This window comes from Talpa occidentalis, unplaced genomic scaffold (assembly GCF_014898055.3).
Source record: "Talpa occidentalis isolate TD23 unplaced genomic scaffold, MPIMG_talOcc4v2.1 talOcc4.9, whole genome shotgun sequence".
Taxonomy (NCBI): Eukaryota; Metazoa; Chordata; class Mammalia; order Eulipotyphla; family Talpidae; genus Talpa; species Talpa occidentalis.
In genome coordinates this window covers 108,460,995-108,476,936 of record NW_023605305.1, presented here as the reverse complement: position 1 = coordinate 108,476,936, position 15,942 = coordinate 108,460,995, and the positions used below count along the sequence as shown (strand labels likewise).

The window sequence follows — 15,942 nt, the reverse complement described above, 5'->3', positions numbered from 1 at the left end:
GGTCAGTTAATTCTTAAAATTCAGAGAGCCACCTCTGACATAAAATGGGTGTTTTTGACTGTTTTCCACTACATAATTTACTTCCTTAAAAACCCAGTACAGGGCCTCCCCGGTGGCGCAGCGGTTGAGCGCTGGGTTGCGAAGCTGCCCGCAGCCTCTGCAGCGCCGGTTCGATCCCAGGCTGCTCCCAGGCCACTGGAGGAGGGTCCCACATGGCGCGCAGACCTCTCCTGCCGCCTGCTGCTCCCCTCAGCAGTGTACTTCGGTCCTTCTGCCTGCTCTGCTCCCCGCTCTGGCTCTGGTGAATTCTCTCACCCTCCCGCACTTCTGACTGTACCCAGTGCATGTATAAATAAATAAAATGAAATAAATAAATAAATCTTTAAAAAAAAAAAAAAAAACCAGTACATATGGAATTAAAAAAATCACACAAATACTAAATCTATGGATAAAAGTGCACTGCTATTTAAAAAATGTATTTCAAAGCAACCTACATCAGGTGGAAGGTGTTGATTCATTACCTTGACTCTCTCAAAAGATTCCAGTTTCCTTACTCTCTGGCACTTCTGGTTTTTCAGAAGGGCTGTTTATGCATTTGGGGTAAAAGCGTGACAACATTCCAAACTATACCCCACTTTGGCATTTTAGGATTAGGTTAGGGAATAAAAACATATAAAATACTATTAGAAAATAATTTCCTGATCATGAAAGTAGATCTTTTGTACACTTAACAAAAAGGGTTTTTTTTTTTGTCATTATTTATAAAGATTCAAAAACCAAGGTACAAAAATGAACTCATTTTTCTGAGTTCTACAATACTTAACAATATAACTTCACTATAAATGTCCAATCAACCTTCTTTCAGCTGAAAGTAAAAGATATTACTGGACTAGGATTCTCATGTGTCTACATGTTATAGTATTTTATTACGTCCCCTCAAAATTCACATGTTGAATCCTAATCCCTTACACCTCAGAATGTGACTGTGTTTGAAGACAGGCTTTTTAAAGAGGCAATTAAGTAAAAATGAGGTCATTAGTGGGTCCTGACCTAATATGACTGGTATCCTTATAAGCAGAGGAAATCTGGACACAAACACGATAGATCCTGCTATATAGAAGAGCATGGTTTTGAAGCAGTCTTGAAGATTGTGAAGTTTCAGAAATTTTAAATTTCAGGGTCATGAAATGTCATGAATACAGCACAAAGAAATTACAATAGTGCAAATGGATGGAGGTACCTGTTTATCTACTACTGTCAATTACAGACTTTAGAAAGAGATCTCAAGAAAGCAGTTCTATAATAAAGCTAGTACTCTTTAAAGTCAACCCTTCAGGGCCTCCCCGGTGGCGCAGCGGTTGAGCGCTGGGTTGCGAAGCTGCCCGTGACCTCTATCTGCACCACAGGAGTACATCCACTCAGCAGGCAGACTGTACCCAGTGCATGTACAAACAGTAAAATAAAATAAAATAAAGCATGCCTCTATAAAAAAAAAAAAAAAAAAAAAAAAAATAAAGTCAACCCTTCATATACATCCAGGAATCTAGTCAAATAGTACTCCACTCAAGGCAGATTCCAGCATACCAGATGTTCTGAATTTGTTTAGTTATAGAAATAATGAGATAACTGATCTTATCAACATACCACCACCTCAGTTTTATGGCATACTTTTCTAAGAATTCAAGCAATAAAAGTAATAATGGAAAAGGCGAAATTCATTGATGTTCCAGGCAGTGAACATGTATTAATTAAATTCTCACCACCTTAGGTGAGAAATGCCATAACCATTACCAATGACTTCATCATTATCCTTGTCCCCATTTTCCTGATAATTAAATTATTTTGAGATAACAACAGCAAAGCATCACCCCCCCCACACACACACTTTACAGATGGGAAAACTAAGGCAGAGAGGCAGAATAACTTGCTGCAAATCTCACAGCTAGTATTTAGCAGAAATGGATTTGAGTCCAGGTAATGACTTCAAAAGCTTCCTTAGTAACTACTGTTTCCATCTGATCTCATTTTATCAGCCTTTGGGATTGCATGGGGAAAAAATCTCAGCTAAAAATGTGAGTCCAAAGCTGAAAGGGACTCCAGAAATCATTTTACAGAGGAAAACTGAGGCCAGAGTTGTGTGCACTACTGAAAAGCACGGTTAAATAGTTAAGTAGTAAAACTCATGTCTTTTTAAGATGTCTAATCCACTTTCCTGGACACTGTGATGGGTATCAGGTTTTTGTTTTGTTTAGCTCAAACAAGACTCCAGCACCTCTGGTGTGTCTGTGTATGTGTGGTGTGTCTCTCATTAGGTGTATATTCCTGTTTCTCTCATTGTCTCTCCTCTGTCTTGACAAGATTTATATGCATACTGGAGAGAAGGAGGAAGTTGCCTCATGCCCACAAACAAACATTCAAACATCTCTCCCCCAAAATGAGGACATTTAGCACAGCGCTATTAAAAACAGGTCTGTCTACTCGGCTATCTGTTTACACCCTTTCAAGTATTTTCATCTGAGTCAAGACCAAACCAGAACTACACTAGTTAAGCAACTGGAATGTCTGTTAATGAAAACGAATGACAGTTCTTACATTAATATTTTTTATTAAAATAGGCAAAGACACCTTTTAATGTCAGAAAATTATCAGAAGTATGAACTATTGCAAGTATTTTGTCAGTGGGCTAATTTATTCACTTTAAATGAAATATTAACATAATTTCACTGAAACATGTTATTGATCATCTTATCTGTCCATCCTCCCCCTAAATTATTGCTTTTCCATGATTTGTAAAATACCACAATGAGGGAACAATGACATATACATTGTATATCCTATAAAATGATTACTGGACCATAATTCTATAGGCAGCTTGGGATATAAAAACCCTTCAAGCGTTGGGCCTCCCTTGTGGTGCAAGGGGTTAAGACACAACCTATGAAGCTATCCGCAACCTCTGCAGCACGAGTTCGATCCCTGGCCAGGGAGCTACCCACATGGCGCAGCAGACCCCTCCTGACTTGCCCACTGTTCTCCTCAGCAGTATATTTCAGTCAGTCTACCTGTTCTGTTCCCCACTCTGGTGAATCCTCTTACTCCCCCACACACACCTCTGGCCTGTACCCCAGCTCTTGTATACATAAATAAGTAAATCCTTAAAAAAAAAAAACCTTCAAAGTGTTAATGTAGAATGAAGCCCTTGATTCTATCTGGGTGGAGGAGACTCCCCAGAAGACCAGAGCAGCTGTGTCTCAGCATAGCCCATAACTTACTCTCCTTGAACTACAAAAATTTCATGGAAGCCTCTGTGCAGTTTAAATGAGTAGGTGACTGGCTGGCTTTCCTACTTCTCCCTGGAGAACACGTTTGGCTTCCTCTGCTTGGATAACGACATTTTCCTTTTTCCAACAAATTGACATTTTCTTGAGTTGTCATGAGTTATCATTCACATGTCTAATTTAGAAATGAAAACACATGCACTTCTTCTGACTTGACAGGCCAACCTGCCCCAAGGAGGAGATGGCCTGGCCGGTGCTGGGAAAGCTGGCTTAGGGACAGAGCTGCTCAGGCTTCAACACCTGCAGGTTACTTGGGCCAACAGGAGGACATTCTTCTGCCTACACCAGCTTTCTGCGACTTTAGCAGACAAGTGTAAGTATGCCTTTGCTTCGACGGAGTATTCTAAAGCTTTTAATCAAGACTGAGAAATGATTTTTTTTAAAAACATCAGTTATTTTTTGTGCTCTATTAAATGCATAATGGATATGTATTTACATTCAAAACCCAGGAGCAGAAACATGTTCTGATGTATCAGTTCATCTGTTTACATTTCTGTGTTCTCTCTCACAAGACTCTGAGCTCCTGCTGACAAATACTCTCTTACTCAACTTGATTAAATTTAGCGCCACCCAAGCAGTCTGGTTCAAAGGGATGCTCAAAGAAAGTGGCTTCCTTAAATTACAGCCAACAAAACTGGACTTTATCTTTTAGGAAATGAGAAGCCATTAAACATTTTAAAGAGGCGAGTATCGTAATGAAAGCACCGTTTTAGGAAGGTTAAGCCAGCACTACAGAACTGATGTGACTGTAGAGAAACTGGAAGCAGAAGGGGCGGGCAGTTGGAAGCAAACTTGAACAGTAGAGGCAGGAGGCAGTAAGTGTGAACTAGCATGGTGGCAAGAAGAATGGAAAAAAAAATGACTAATGGAAGAGACTTTAGAAGGAACTTACAGTAACTTGGTAATCGTTCCATTCAGTAAGGGGGAAATCATCCCAGACCAGCTGGGGATTTAAGATGGACCAGAATGGAGATGCCATTAACAGAAACAGGGATGTTAGAAAAGGAACTGATTTTCGGGGGGAAATAATGACTGTGACGTGAGACATGCTGAATGAGAAGTAATTAAACCCCTAAGAGGAACATGTCGAGAGTCAGTCGGCATGGTGATGGCAAAAGGTTAAGGAGTCTTTAGACTCCCAAAGTCTTAAAGTCTTTACAGCCTTTTCAGAAAATTTCTTCTGTGCCTTCAGTTTAAGAACAAGAGGGAATGATCAGATCATTTTGGTAGCCTCAAGTATTAATCAGTTAAAAACCAGATTGGTTCTGTTGTTACTCATGTAAAATGGGCTGTGACAAAAAAGTACTAATCAGTAGAAATTAAGTACTGGGGCACCACTCTCCCCATAAAAAACCAAAGCTAGTGCTTCCCCCTTTTTCCTACAACTTACCTATCAGTTACCCTTCATTCTCCTTTCCTTTGAAACTTACAGTGCACGTCTCGTTAAAACAACACATCCTTCTTGTTTGTTCTGTGCTTCTTCCTCATGGGCGCTCCCTTTGAGCCACCCCAGAGTACACCTGAGTCCAGTCTTCCCAGCGGCTTTGCACAGAAGATCTATGCAGATGCTTCCTGAGGCTCAGGGAAGGAGTCTTGTCTCTAACTTCGTCACATGCATTTCTATTTTCCTTTCTAGTTTCTATCGAACTCAGTAACAATTAAGGATTATACTCTTTAAACTCAGCTAACAATTAAGGATTATAGTCTCTGTGACTCCAGAAGTCAGAAAGGATTCATTTAGAAGCAAAAGATACATTTAGATTGGAAGCTTTGGCTTTGTACCTGAAATACAGAGTTTGGAAGTAGGCTGCAGGGAGGAATGATTTACGATTTATGGCATTCTTTGTTTACTTCAATGCCAGCTTGTAGCCCAGTTTTCCTCAACCCACAAACCCCTGTTTTCGACAACCCCAGCTCCAATCCTAACTCCCTGCACAGGGCTTCATCTTACCCATTTATATTGTTCCTATGATTGCTCCTTATTTTTGGAGTAGTAGGAGAGTTGTCTTTAAAACACAAAAATCACTTTTAATAGTCTTAATGCCTCAAAACCATTTATATCACACTCAGGATGGAGGTACTTAAGATAGTGGAGTTTGGAGTGGAGCAACTGGTAATTTAGAAAGAAGGCATCAGATGGTTGAGTCCCTTGTCTTTTTTTTCAGTCAAAAAATTCAAGAAAGATGATTTGCATGACATTACAAAACACACTATAAGACAGAACACATGGTCTCTTAAGAAATCACTCTATCAGGTGTCTGAGGGCAGGACATAAGCAAGCTTTGCTCCTCTCAACTTAAGAATCTTAGCTCTAGGGCCTCCCTGGTGGCGCAGCGGTTGAGCGCTGGGTTGCAAAGCTGCCCGCAGCCTCTGTAGCGCCAGTTCGAACCCCGGCTGCTCCCAGGCCACCAGAGGAGGGTCCCGCATGGTGCGCAGACCTCTCCTGCCGCCCGCTGCTCCCCTCAGCAGTATACTTCGGTCCTTCTGCCTGCTCTGCTCCCTGCTCTGGCTCTGGTGAATTCTCTCGCCCTCCCGCGCTTCTGACTATACCCAGTACTTGTATAAACAAATAAATAAATCTTAAAAAAAAAAAAATTCTTAGCTCCATTGATAAATGTAAAACAAAACAAACCAATAACTTGAAATGGATACTTTTAAAATTCATATGCACAGCTGCTAATATTTGTGGCAGCAGACCTACACATTATCAGTTATTTCTTACAAGCTAGGTACCTTGTTTTGTGATTTAGATATAGATTAGTTCATATAATCCTTAGACACAAAAACTCTAAAAGTTTTTTCTATGTCACAACTGAGGAAACTAGAACATGATGAAGACAGAATATTGCTCTTGCCCTGGAGAACAAACCAAGGTTTGCTTGTAAAGCCTGTGCTGTAAATTACCACACGACAAATAGGCCATTTTCTCACTGAAAGGCTTTGAACTAAAACTTGGGAGACTTGACTTTTAGTTATTAGAAGCAAAAATTCAGGAAATAAGAAAAAATGGGCCTTAGAAATAGGCTGACAAGCCATTTCTAGGGTCAATCACCACAGATGGGCAGATTTCCTCTAAAATAAATCTCTACTTCTCAACTCATACCACCAAATACTTGTTCAGTGGCAACCCCTAGAAACACCTCCTGCTCTATTCAAAAAAGCCAAAAATTCCAATCCTGTTCTGCAAATTAACTGGTAGCACTGCAAACCTAATTCTGCCAAGACACAAATCTATCGTGGATGAAGCACATTATGCCCACTGTACTCAGTCTGTATGATTCCATTCAGGACCCAACGCTGTTCGTGCCCGTTTATGAATTTATTGCTAGTTTAGAAAAGCACAAACTCAACCAAAAGTTTATTAAAGAAAATCCCAAAGTAGATCAGTAACTTGTTAAAACGAAACACTTAGAAACCACTCTTAAACAGAAAATAGCAAACAATCTAGAAGTTTCTAGTGTGTTCTTCTACATTCACTTCATTCCTATCAGGGTCAGATTCTTAGAAAAATTAAATCCTAAAATGACTAGCACTGATAACATTTATAAGTCTGGTTTAAATTTCATTATAGCAAAATTACATGTCTAACCAGCAGATACTTTTCTGATAGTAAATTAAATATTTCAGTCATTTAAGATATTGGAGTTTTAGCTATCAGATAGGGAAAATAAGGTAAAATCAAAACAGAAAGAAGACTGTTTATACTAACAAGATATGCTATGTCTTATCCATACATTATCTTTCTAATCTATCCTAAGATGATAGCTTCAAACTAAATTTAACATACACCCATTAAGTCAAACTATACAGTGGGGTTACTACCTGCTCCCATGGAATTTAATTAAATTTATATAATTTAATGAGCTAGACTAGAATATTAAGATAAAACATGCTCTGTAGACAATGTTTTATTCATGTAAGATGACCAAACAGGTGTTGAAAAAGTTAGAGGAAAGATTTCCAAGACCCAAACGTGTGCCTTGCTTACTGCGCCAAGTAATCAAAGAGCAGTATTTGGTTTTTCCTCTCTGCTCAGTAAGGTCCTGGCACTTTGGTTTCCATAGTCTCTTACCTTGTTTTATTTTCTATTCCTCACTCATGTAATAAGATATATCTTCTTGGGATTTCCTGTTCTGCTTTTAGTTTTTTTCTGCTGCTATTGCTGGGGCCCATGTTTTACCCTCCTATGGCAATACACTTTGTGTTTGCTGCGGAGACCCTCCACACAGTTTCTTCTTTGTGCTTTTTATAGGAGCTCTGGAAACAATCACTGAGCAGATCTGTAAGCAGCAAGAATGGCTCTGAAAACTTCTGAGTTCAACTATTCAAAAGCAACCACCTACAGGAAGTCTAATCAGGAAGGTAAAAGACAACAGCTATTCCAACTGCCCTCTGTGATTCTAACCCCTTGCAGCTATCCACAGCTAACAGCAGCAAGACACTCTTCAGGTTGAAAACCAAAGAAACAAAGCTAAAACACTTGGCGAATTTTAATATATGGAAGTGCTAACAACAGATGATCACTGGGGATTCAATGTCATTGATATCAGGGCAAAGTCATCAATATTTTGTTGTTGCTGAAACGAAGGCCAACTGGACAAAGTCTTTGTGCGCACACTCTAGAGACACTGTGGTACTCACACGTGTGAACAGCTGGAGTTAACCTTGCTTTTATTCATCCTTATCTCTGAGGTTCAAAACTTGTCCTTACTTTTCATCCCCTAAATTTTGATAGATGAGGTTGATCTTTTAATACCAACCGACAACATCCTATAAGCATCAGCTTCTCCGGGAAGAGCAAATCAAGGCCTGCGAGCAATCAAAGGCCACAGGACCAGATTAATCATAAACCTAGACAACAACGGATCCTGGATTTTCTTCAAACACTTCCTTTCCTGTCTTTTGTTTCAACAGAACTGTACCTTCAAGGTTAACTGCAGTCTCTCTGAGCAGCAGACCAGCGCACCCTAGACCGGGAGGCACTCATTCCTAATCTAAGGTCCTTTCTTTACTTATCTATACCACTTCATCTGAAAAATGCTGTTATTCACAGACAGTCAAACAATATACAGGCATTCCAACCCACACAGGTCAACTCTGCAGAGAGCCAACACACCCACCTCACTGCAAAATACAAAAAGGATGGTTTTCCATCAAGTTTCGGGCAAGAAACAAAAGCAAAAATGAAAAGCAACTCAGATCTGAAAAACCCTTACAAGTTGGTTTCTCCCCCAAAGAACAGAGTGGGGGTACAATGGGTATTGGGGGGGTGGGGTGAAGAGAGCAACTATTTCTCCTTCCTCCAGCTTAAAAGCATCTGAAGTAGGGCAGTTCCAGGCCCCCCAACAGAACAGCTCTGAGGGGCTGCAGGGACGAGGCTGCGGACTGGGGGTGGGGGTGGGGATGGGGATGGGATGGTGGGGTGGGGGGACCGAAGAAGGGGGGCCCGCTGGGGCCGTGGGTGGACCTGGCTGTCTGGCTTGGGTCTTTGATTCCTGCCTCGCCCCCATCCCTCTTTTTTGGAACACCCCGATTTCACCTCCCGAGGAACCCGGCTCCGGCGCCCCCGAGCGAGCAGGGACAGGTGTCGGGAGGGGTGTCTGGCCCCGCGGGGTGCACAATGGGGGTGGGGGCGACAGCCCATGGAATGGGGACCCGGGGGCCCTCCCCCAGGCGGAGGCGCCGGCCGGGGGCCTGGGAGTGGGGTGTCAGGTGGGCAGGGCCCGCGCCGGGCGGGGGACTGAGGGGCGCCGAGGCAGCGGGGACCGGCGGGACGAGCCGCCTCCTCAGGGAACCCCCGGGGCGCGGACACGGCCCCGCCCCCTCAGGGACGGGCGCGGGGGGCCGCTGGGACCGCGGCGGGGCACGGCGCCGGCTCTGCCCTCGCTGTCCCTCGCGCACCGGCCTCGGGCCAGCGCCCACCCGCCCCGCGGCTCCTACCTCTCCCGGCTCCGGGTCCGCTCCCGCCGCCCGCCGCCTCCGCCGCCCGCGCATCCCCGGCCCCGCGCGGCCCCGCCCCCGCCGCCGCGGCGAGATGGGCACTCCCCAGGGCCAATCGCCACCGCGCCTGCCCAGCGCCTGCGCCAATCCGCGCCGGCGGGGGGTGGGGCTTCTCCAATGTCATTCAGGCTCCTCCCGGGGCCCCAAGATCCCTTTTGTTTGGGGAGAGCCGAGCGGGGATGGGCGCGCGTCACTTCCGCCGGGAAGCTCCCTCCCGCCCCCCCCACCCAGCCGCCCGCCGCTGTCCCCGTCTTGCGCGGGGTCTGGGCTGGACCCGGCGGGCGCGTCGCGCTTTCCCCGCGGGGCGGGCTTCGGGGGGCCGCGCTGATGGGTGGGCACGTTGACATTTCACTCCATCCGCGGTGGTGTTCGGGAAGAAATAAATTGGTGTCTAGCTTAGAGTCAGCGTGGAAGGCAGGTAGAACGTGGCTTCCCTGCTCTTTCTGGGGCGCTGCGGGTGTGGTGCCCGAGGCACTGGGGCGCAGAGGGGGGCCCCCAGACTCCCTTCTTGTTCACGGTGCGCGCAGGAGGCGAAGAGCGGCTCTGGAGCCCCTGGGGACACCGGGTGGCACCCGGGGAGCAGTACCCAGACCGACCTGCCCTCTTGAGAAAATTGGAATAATTGAAAATTTGGGTGTCAAGGTTTTTCCACGTGGTGCTCACTGAGATGAGGGGGCTTTGTGTGTGTGTCCTTGGCCAGTTGGAGAGTGGAACAATAGCGTTTGCAGCGAAGCTGGAACAAAGGACAGTGTAGAGGGTGCGAGAAATGCCTGTCCCTGCTAGTGAACACAAGAATGCAGACCTTGCTGCTGCAGGCAATCCATTCCAGAACCAAATAACCCAAGGGAGGGAGCGCATACACCCCTGCTTGCATTCCTCCTGAAGTCAAGGGTTCTAGACTCAGGTCAGGTAGACTGTGCTCCAGCTCGCAGACTGATTCAACTGGCTAAGATAATAATAACCACATTTAAAATAGAATACTTATCATACAGCTATAGTGCATAAACAATGTGTTACAAGCTTTAAATACGTTATTCCTAATTTTATTTATTTTTTTAAAGATTTATTTGTTATTTATGCAATACCTGGGGTACAGGTCAGAGGCGCAGGAGGGTGAGAGGATTCACCAGAGACAGAGTGGGGAGCAGGACAGGCAGACAGACTGAAAGCACTGCTGAGGGGAGCAGTGGGCAAGACAGGAGAGGTCTGCCAGGCCATGTGGGAATCTCCCTGGCTGTCTGGGAAACGAATGTGTGCTGCAGAGGCTGTGGACAGCTTCTCAGCACTGTGCTCAACCCATTGTGCCACTGGGGAGGCCCTCCTAATTTTAACAATGATTATTATCTAAGACAATATTAGGGTCCTAGTTCTCACCTAGACAGACACAGTCCTCTAGGCAGATACAGTCCTGACTTCAGGTCTGTATAGTATAGTGGTGGGATGTGGTTAGTCTGCAATTATAGAGAGATTTGAGGGAAGAAAAGCCATATGCCTCATGCCATCACTGTGCTAGGTACTTTTGTTACAGGACAGGGAGAGGGCCACCCCAGAACCCCCAAACCTGCCTGCACTAAATAGGTTCTGCCATTCACCGCATCAAGACAAGCATAAAACCTTTAATGGAAAGGAACTTTAATACAATTAGTGTGTGATACAGAAGAGACAAAGAATATAGTTTCCAAATCAAGCACCTGAAGTTACCCATCCCTTCATGGGTAAAAATCTAGCCAAACAGGTTGGCCCCCAAAATGGTGTGAAAACCTGCCTCAAGTCTGAAGCACCTACCAACAGGGACTCATAGAAAAGGGTCAGAAACAACTAGACAAGCCTGGGAGGAAAAGAGCAAAATCAAAATCAAGATAAAAGCTGCTATTGGTAGTCTCCCCATGGATATCTCACCCACATCTCTTTCAACCAGTCCATGACCAAAAAAGCCAGTGCAACTTCTTCACATGTCTCTGCTCCACGTGCCTCCTTCAGGTCTCCTGTTTCTCCATCCTGCTCCTTCCATCTTTAGTCTCTTTTCCAGCTTCTTTTTCTCTTCCCTGCTCAACTCCACCCTTCCCTGGGTGGAGGGAATCTGGAATCCTCCCCTTTTCCTGGGGACCACCCTCTTACGCTTTCATGTAATGATATGAAACAATGAAATTTAATCTTTACCACTGCATGGTAAATCTACCTTAACCTTTTAAACATCATTGCACTCACTTTATAGGTGAGAAGTTAGAAATTCAGAGAAATCAAGTGAGGTCTAGAGCTAGCAAAAGGTAAAGAAAGAATAGCCAACAAAATTGTGGGACTCCAAAAGATTTTGTCCCATGTTCTCCCCACCACACACCTAATTCTTTTTTTTTTTTTTTTTTTTTTTTTAATAGAGGCATGCTTTTTTTATTTATTTATTTGTTTGTTTGTTTTGTTTATACATGCACTGGGTACAGTCAGAAGCACGGGAGGGTGGGAGAATTCACCAGAGCCAGAGCGGGGAGCAGAGCAGGCAGAAGGACCGAAGTACACTGCTGAGGGGAGCAGCGGGTGGCAGGAGAGGTCTGCGCGCCATGTGGGACCCTCCTCCGGTGGCCGGGGAGCAGCCGGGGATCGAACCGGCGCTGCAGAGGCCGCGGGCAGCTTCGCAACCCAGCGCTCAACCACTGCGCCACCGGGGAGGCCCCATACACACACCTAATTCTTACAAGGAGGGCTGTCCAGAGAGTGGGCCTAGATGTCTGCAAACCCAGCCAGAAATAAGCTCCATACCCTCCATCCACCTGCTTGCCCCCGGGCATTGTAGAAGATCATCCATCAATGAGGGACAAGACTGTACTAAGTGCTCACTCAGCAGCAGCACGAGTGCTTTTGAAGTAACCAAGTAGAAAATATGGAATTTCCGAGAGACATCTTTCCCTGTGTTCAGCAGACTAGCCATCTGCAGGGCAAGGTGAAGGGCCAGACATATAGTAGGTGCTCAATAACTGCTGACTTGAAAGAAGATACCTAACATGGTTAAAAACACAAGAGTGTTAGGTGCTTGAATTGGCCCATGGATTTGAAAAATCCCATTTCCTCCTCCTCCCTTTTGCCCGGCCTATGGGTGTGCAATGAGGAAGCACCTCATTGCCTGACAATGAGGCAGATGTGGGAGAGCAGGCTATTTTCTGCAGACATTCTGAGTCACTCCAAGTTGTCCTAGTGAATCAGCTCCTCCCTCCCCCTCCTGCTTCCCTTTGTAGCTGTTAACCCACCATCACTCACTCTACTCCCCCCTGACCAGGTATGAGCTGTGCTCTATTACCCACTTCCTTTACAGAACCCGCCAGCCCCCCTGACTCCCTGGGTTTCCTACCGCCCATTCCAGAATGTGGGAGGGCCCAGCAAGAATGAGATCATCCTGCTTTGTAGGATTCAGTGTCCTGAGGGTATTCAGATTGCTTTCCTTTTAATTCATCACTCCTGAAGGAAGTGAACAGGCAGGACTTCTGAACCCCAGGAGACCAGAGTGTAGCCACCACCAAGAGAAAGTTCTGGAGTTTTGTGATTCTTCAATATATAAAATGTGATTCTGCAATAAATAAATTTAAAGTCTGTATAAAGTTATCCACAGAGGTAGAAAGTGGGCTCATAATCTCATAATAAAATTTTACATTTGGGGCCTCCCTGGTGGCACAGGGGTTAAAGTCAACACTATCAAGCTATCACCAGCCACTGCAGCATGAGTTCGATCCCTGGCCAGGGAGTTGGACCACATGGCACAGCAGACTTCTCCTCTCTCGCTTGCTGCTCTCCTCAGCAGTGTATTTCAGAAGATCCTCCTGTTCTGCTCCCCACTCCGTCTCTGGTGAATCCTCTCACCCCCTGCACCTCTGGCCCACACCCTAGTTATTGTATGCATAAATAAATAAATCTTTAAAAAAATAAAATCTTACATTTGTATAACACACCATGCTGCACCTCCCCCTGCAGTGACCTTTAGGGCTAACCAGCCCTAGGTCCGGCTGGGCAACCAGCGCGCAGGGGAAGAACAGCAAAACCCTACCTGCTGCACCTCCCCCCGCAGTGATCTTTAGGAATGGCTTTCGCCAAGGTCCCTAGATCCGGCTGGGCAACCAGCTCGCGGGGGGAGAACAGCCTGAAGCAGAGGAAGTGCAGCGGAAGTTCCCTGAAAAGGCAGAAGCGTATCAAAAGATAACGACCACCAAGAACCACTACAAGAATGCTAAAAATCTTTTCCCGTCTTTCTAGAACTACAAACTTTAATCCCTTATCTGTCTTTCTAAACTTCCTCCTTTCTTCTATAATGGTCATTGTTTGTTATGTAGATCACCTCCCTGATGGTGATAGACTGAGCCCATGAGCAAGCTAATTTCTTTGATATTCATTCCTGTGCTTTTGGAAAACATATATACTGGTCACAAACTCAAAGAAAATTACACTCAGATTTTCACTCTTGAAGTGTGTCTGTTTGTCATTTCTTTCACCGACGCCCTGACCACCCTGCACGCTTCTCTCAACCCTGAGGTGGCCTCATCGTCTACTGCGTGCTGGTCCGCGGCAACACCATACCATTTTCATATGTTATTTTTATCAACTTGCCAATAAATATTTACGAAATACCAACCGTGGGTCAAGCAACAGCTTAGTAAGAAGTGCTAAATATGAATCATGTCAATTTTTTTTTACAAGTAGGAAGACTTCCTAAATGTTCCATAAATGTTTATTTGCTGATTGGGAAAGTCAATGATTAAAAAGTAAAAATGCAAGTTCTCCCTGTATGACAACCTGTGTTGGTTTTGTAGGATTGCTGTAACAAATGACAACATGGAGGGCTTAAAACAATATTCTCCCTGTCCATTGAAATTTATTCTCCCTGTCTATTGAAGGGTGGGAATCTGAAACCAAAGTGTTGACAAGGTTGGTTCCTTTTAGGGGCCGTAGGGGAAGGTCCAGCCCAGCCTCTTAGCTTCTGGTGGTTCTCAGCAAGCCTTGGGGTTCCTTAGCAGCATCACCCCAACTCTGCTGTCTTCACACATGCTGCTGCCTCTATGTCTTGGTGTCTTTATATGGCCTCGCTTCTTACAAGGACTTACGAGGACAACTGTCACATTGAATTTAGAACTTACCCTAATCTAGTATGACCTTATCTCAACTTGTTACATTTGAAAGACCCTATTTCTGAACAAGTTCATGTTCTGAGGTTCCAGGTGGACATGAAATTTTGGGGGAAGGGGAAGCATTCAAACCAGTGTGCAATCCTGCTAGGCAAAATAACATCCTCTTAACCCCATTAACTTCATTAGTAAATAGCAAGAATGTAATGAACTAATTCACAAAGATCACTTCTATGCTGTGGTTATGATAATTATATGTATAAAATGCATATTTCAAGCCTTTGCTATATGCAAGGCACTATGTAATAGCCTGACAGTACCTCTCATTTAACCCTTGAAAGAATCCCTTGAGGGAGAAGTGACTAATCTTGTTTATAGATGAGGAAACTGAGGCACAATGAGGCCCATGATCATGGAACTTGTAAATTATTCCCATAGGATATTTACTCAGATCTGATTCCAAAGTACACCCTCATAATGACTATACTCCATCATCTTTCTTCTCTGTTAGATGAACTAGAAAGCAAATATTTCAAATTTGATTTATGGAGTACTGGGAGCTGAGCAGCAATCTTCCTGGGTTATGTATGTGGTTTGGGCAGATTTAAAACAAGGGAAAGTAAAAGGAGGGATAGTGATAGCAATGGAAACTTAGTAGGAAAGAGGAGAGCTGAAGACACCTCAGTTTTCTTCCTTGCAAAATGGAATAATAGCGGCTTAAAAAGTCAGGTGGTTATGAATAGCCAAGTGAGATGATGAACGTAAAAGTACTAGTAAGCAGGCCTCCCTAGTGGCGCAAGGAGTTAAGACCAATCTGTGAAGCTCTCCGCAGCCCCTGCAGCACAATTTCTATCCCCACCAAGAAGCTACCCACACAGTGCAGCAGACCTCTCCTATCTCGCTCTCTGCAACCCTCAGCAGTGTATTTCAGTCAATCTGCCTGTTCTGCTCCCCATTCTGTCTCTGGTGAATCCTCTCACTCCCCACACCTCTGGCCTGTACCCCAGTTCTTGTAAATAAATAAATCTTAAAAAAAAAAAAGTACTAGTTAGCTCTAGGAGGGATTATTATAAACGACCTGGGAGATTTTACTCCAGCTCTTTCCTGCCCCTGGGTCCCAGCTCTCTGCTAAACATCTGGGACTGAACATCTGGGACCCCACATGGATTCCTCCAGCTGTGACCCAGGGGGGTCCTGCTGAGAGGCGGGGCCAGCTAGAAGTGGAAGATGGACTGAATGGGCAGTGAGTGATCTGCCCTGGCTTTCCTGGGGTCCTGCTCTCCTCCACCGGGGAACCCCGTCATGCAGCCCCGGCCTCCATAGCACTGAAGCAGGCTGGGGCCGGGGTGGGGTTGGGGGGAAGTGTGCTCCCCACTGCCCCCAGCATCTGTCCCCATTATTTGTGCCCACAACGGTCTTTCTGAAGCGTCCGTCCTGCTTGGATCTGCGAGGTCTGGACGACTGGGGCACCCAGGGAGTGAATTGAGCGAATTCTGGGTGAG

General features: G+C 45.1%; 1 protein-coding gene and 1 long non-coding RNA gene across 3 annotated transcripts in view; one reads left to right on the top strand and one right to left on the bottom strand.

The window, feature by feature from the left end:
• Nucleotides 1–8,615, top strand: part of LOC119236434 (uncharacterized) — a 42,942-nt gene extending 34,327 nt beyond the window's left edge. Inside the window, exons 4-6 of one of the 2 annotated variants that reach the window (XR_005123062.1) lie at nt 3,498–3,651; nt 7,591–7,700; nt 8,253–8,615. This is a non-coding gene — a long non-coding RNA (uncharacterized LOC119236434). Of the gene's footprint in view, nt 1–3,497; nt 3,652–7,590 lie in introns of both variants that reach the window. The other variant, XR_005123061.1, reaches the window with a different exon arrangement.
• Nucleotides 1–9,320, bottom strand: part of CTTNBP2NL (CTTNBP2 N-terminal like) — a 53,082-nt gene extending 43,762 nt beyond the window's left edge. The window contains exon 1 of the mRNA XM_054691615.1: nt 9,279–9,320. The gene's annotated coding sequence lies outside the window, so the exon portion shown is untranslated. The remainder of the gene's footprint in view (nt 1–9,278) is intronic.
• Between the last annotated feature and the right edge of the window lie 6,622 nt (nt 9,321–15,942).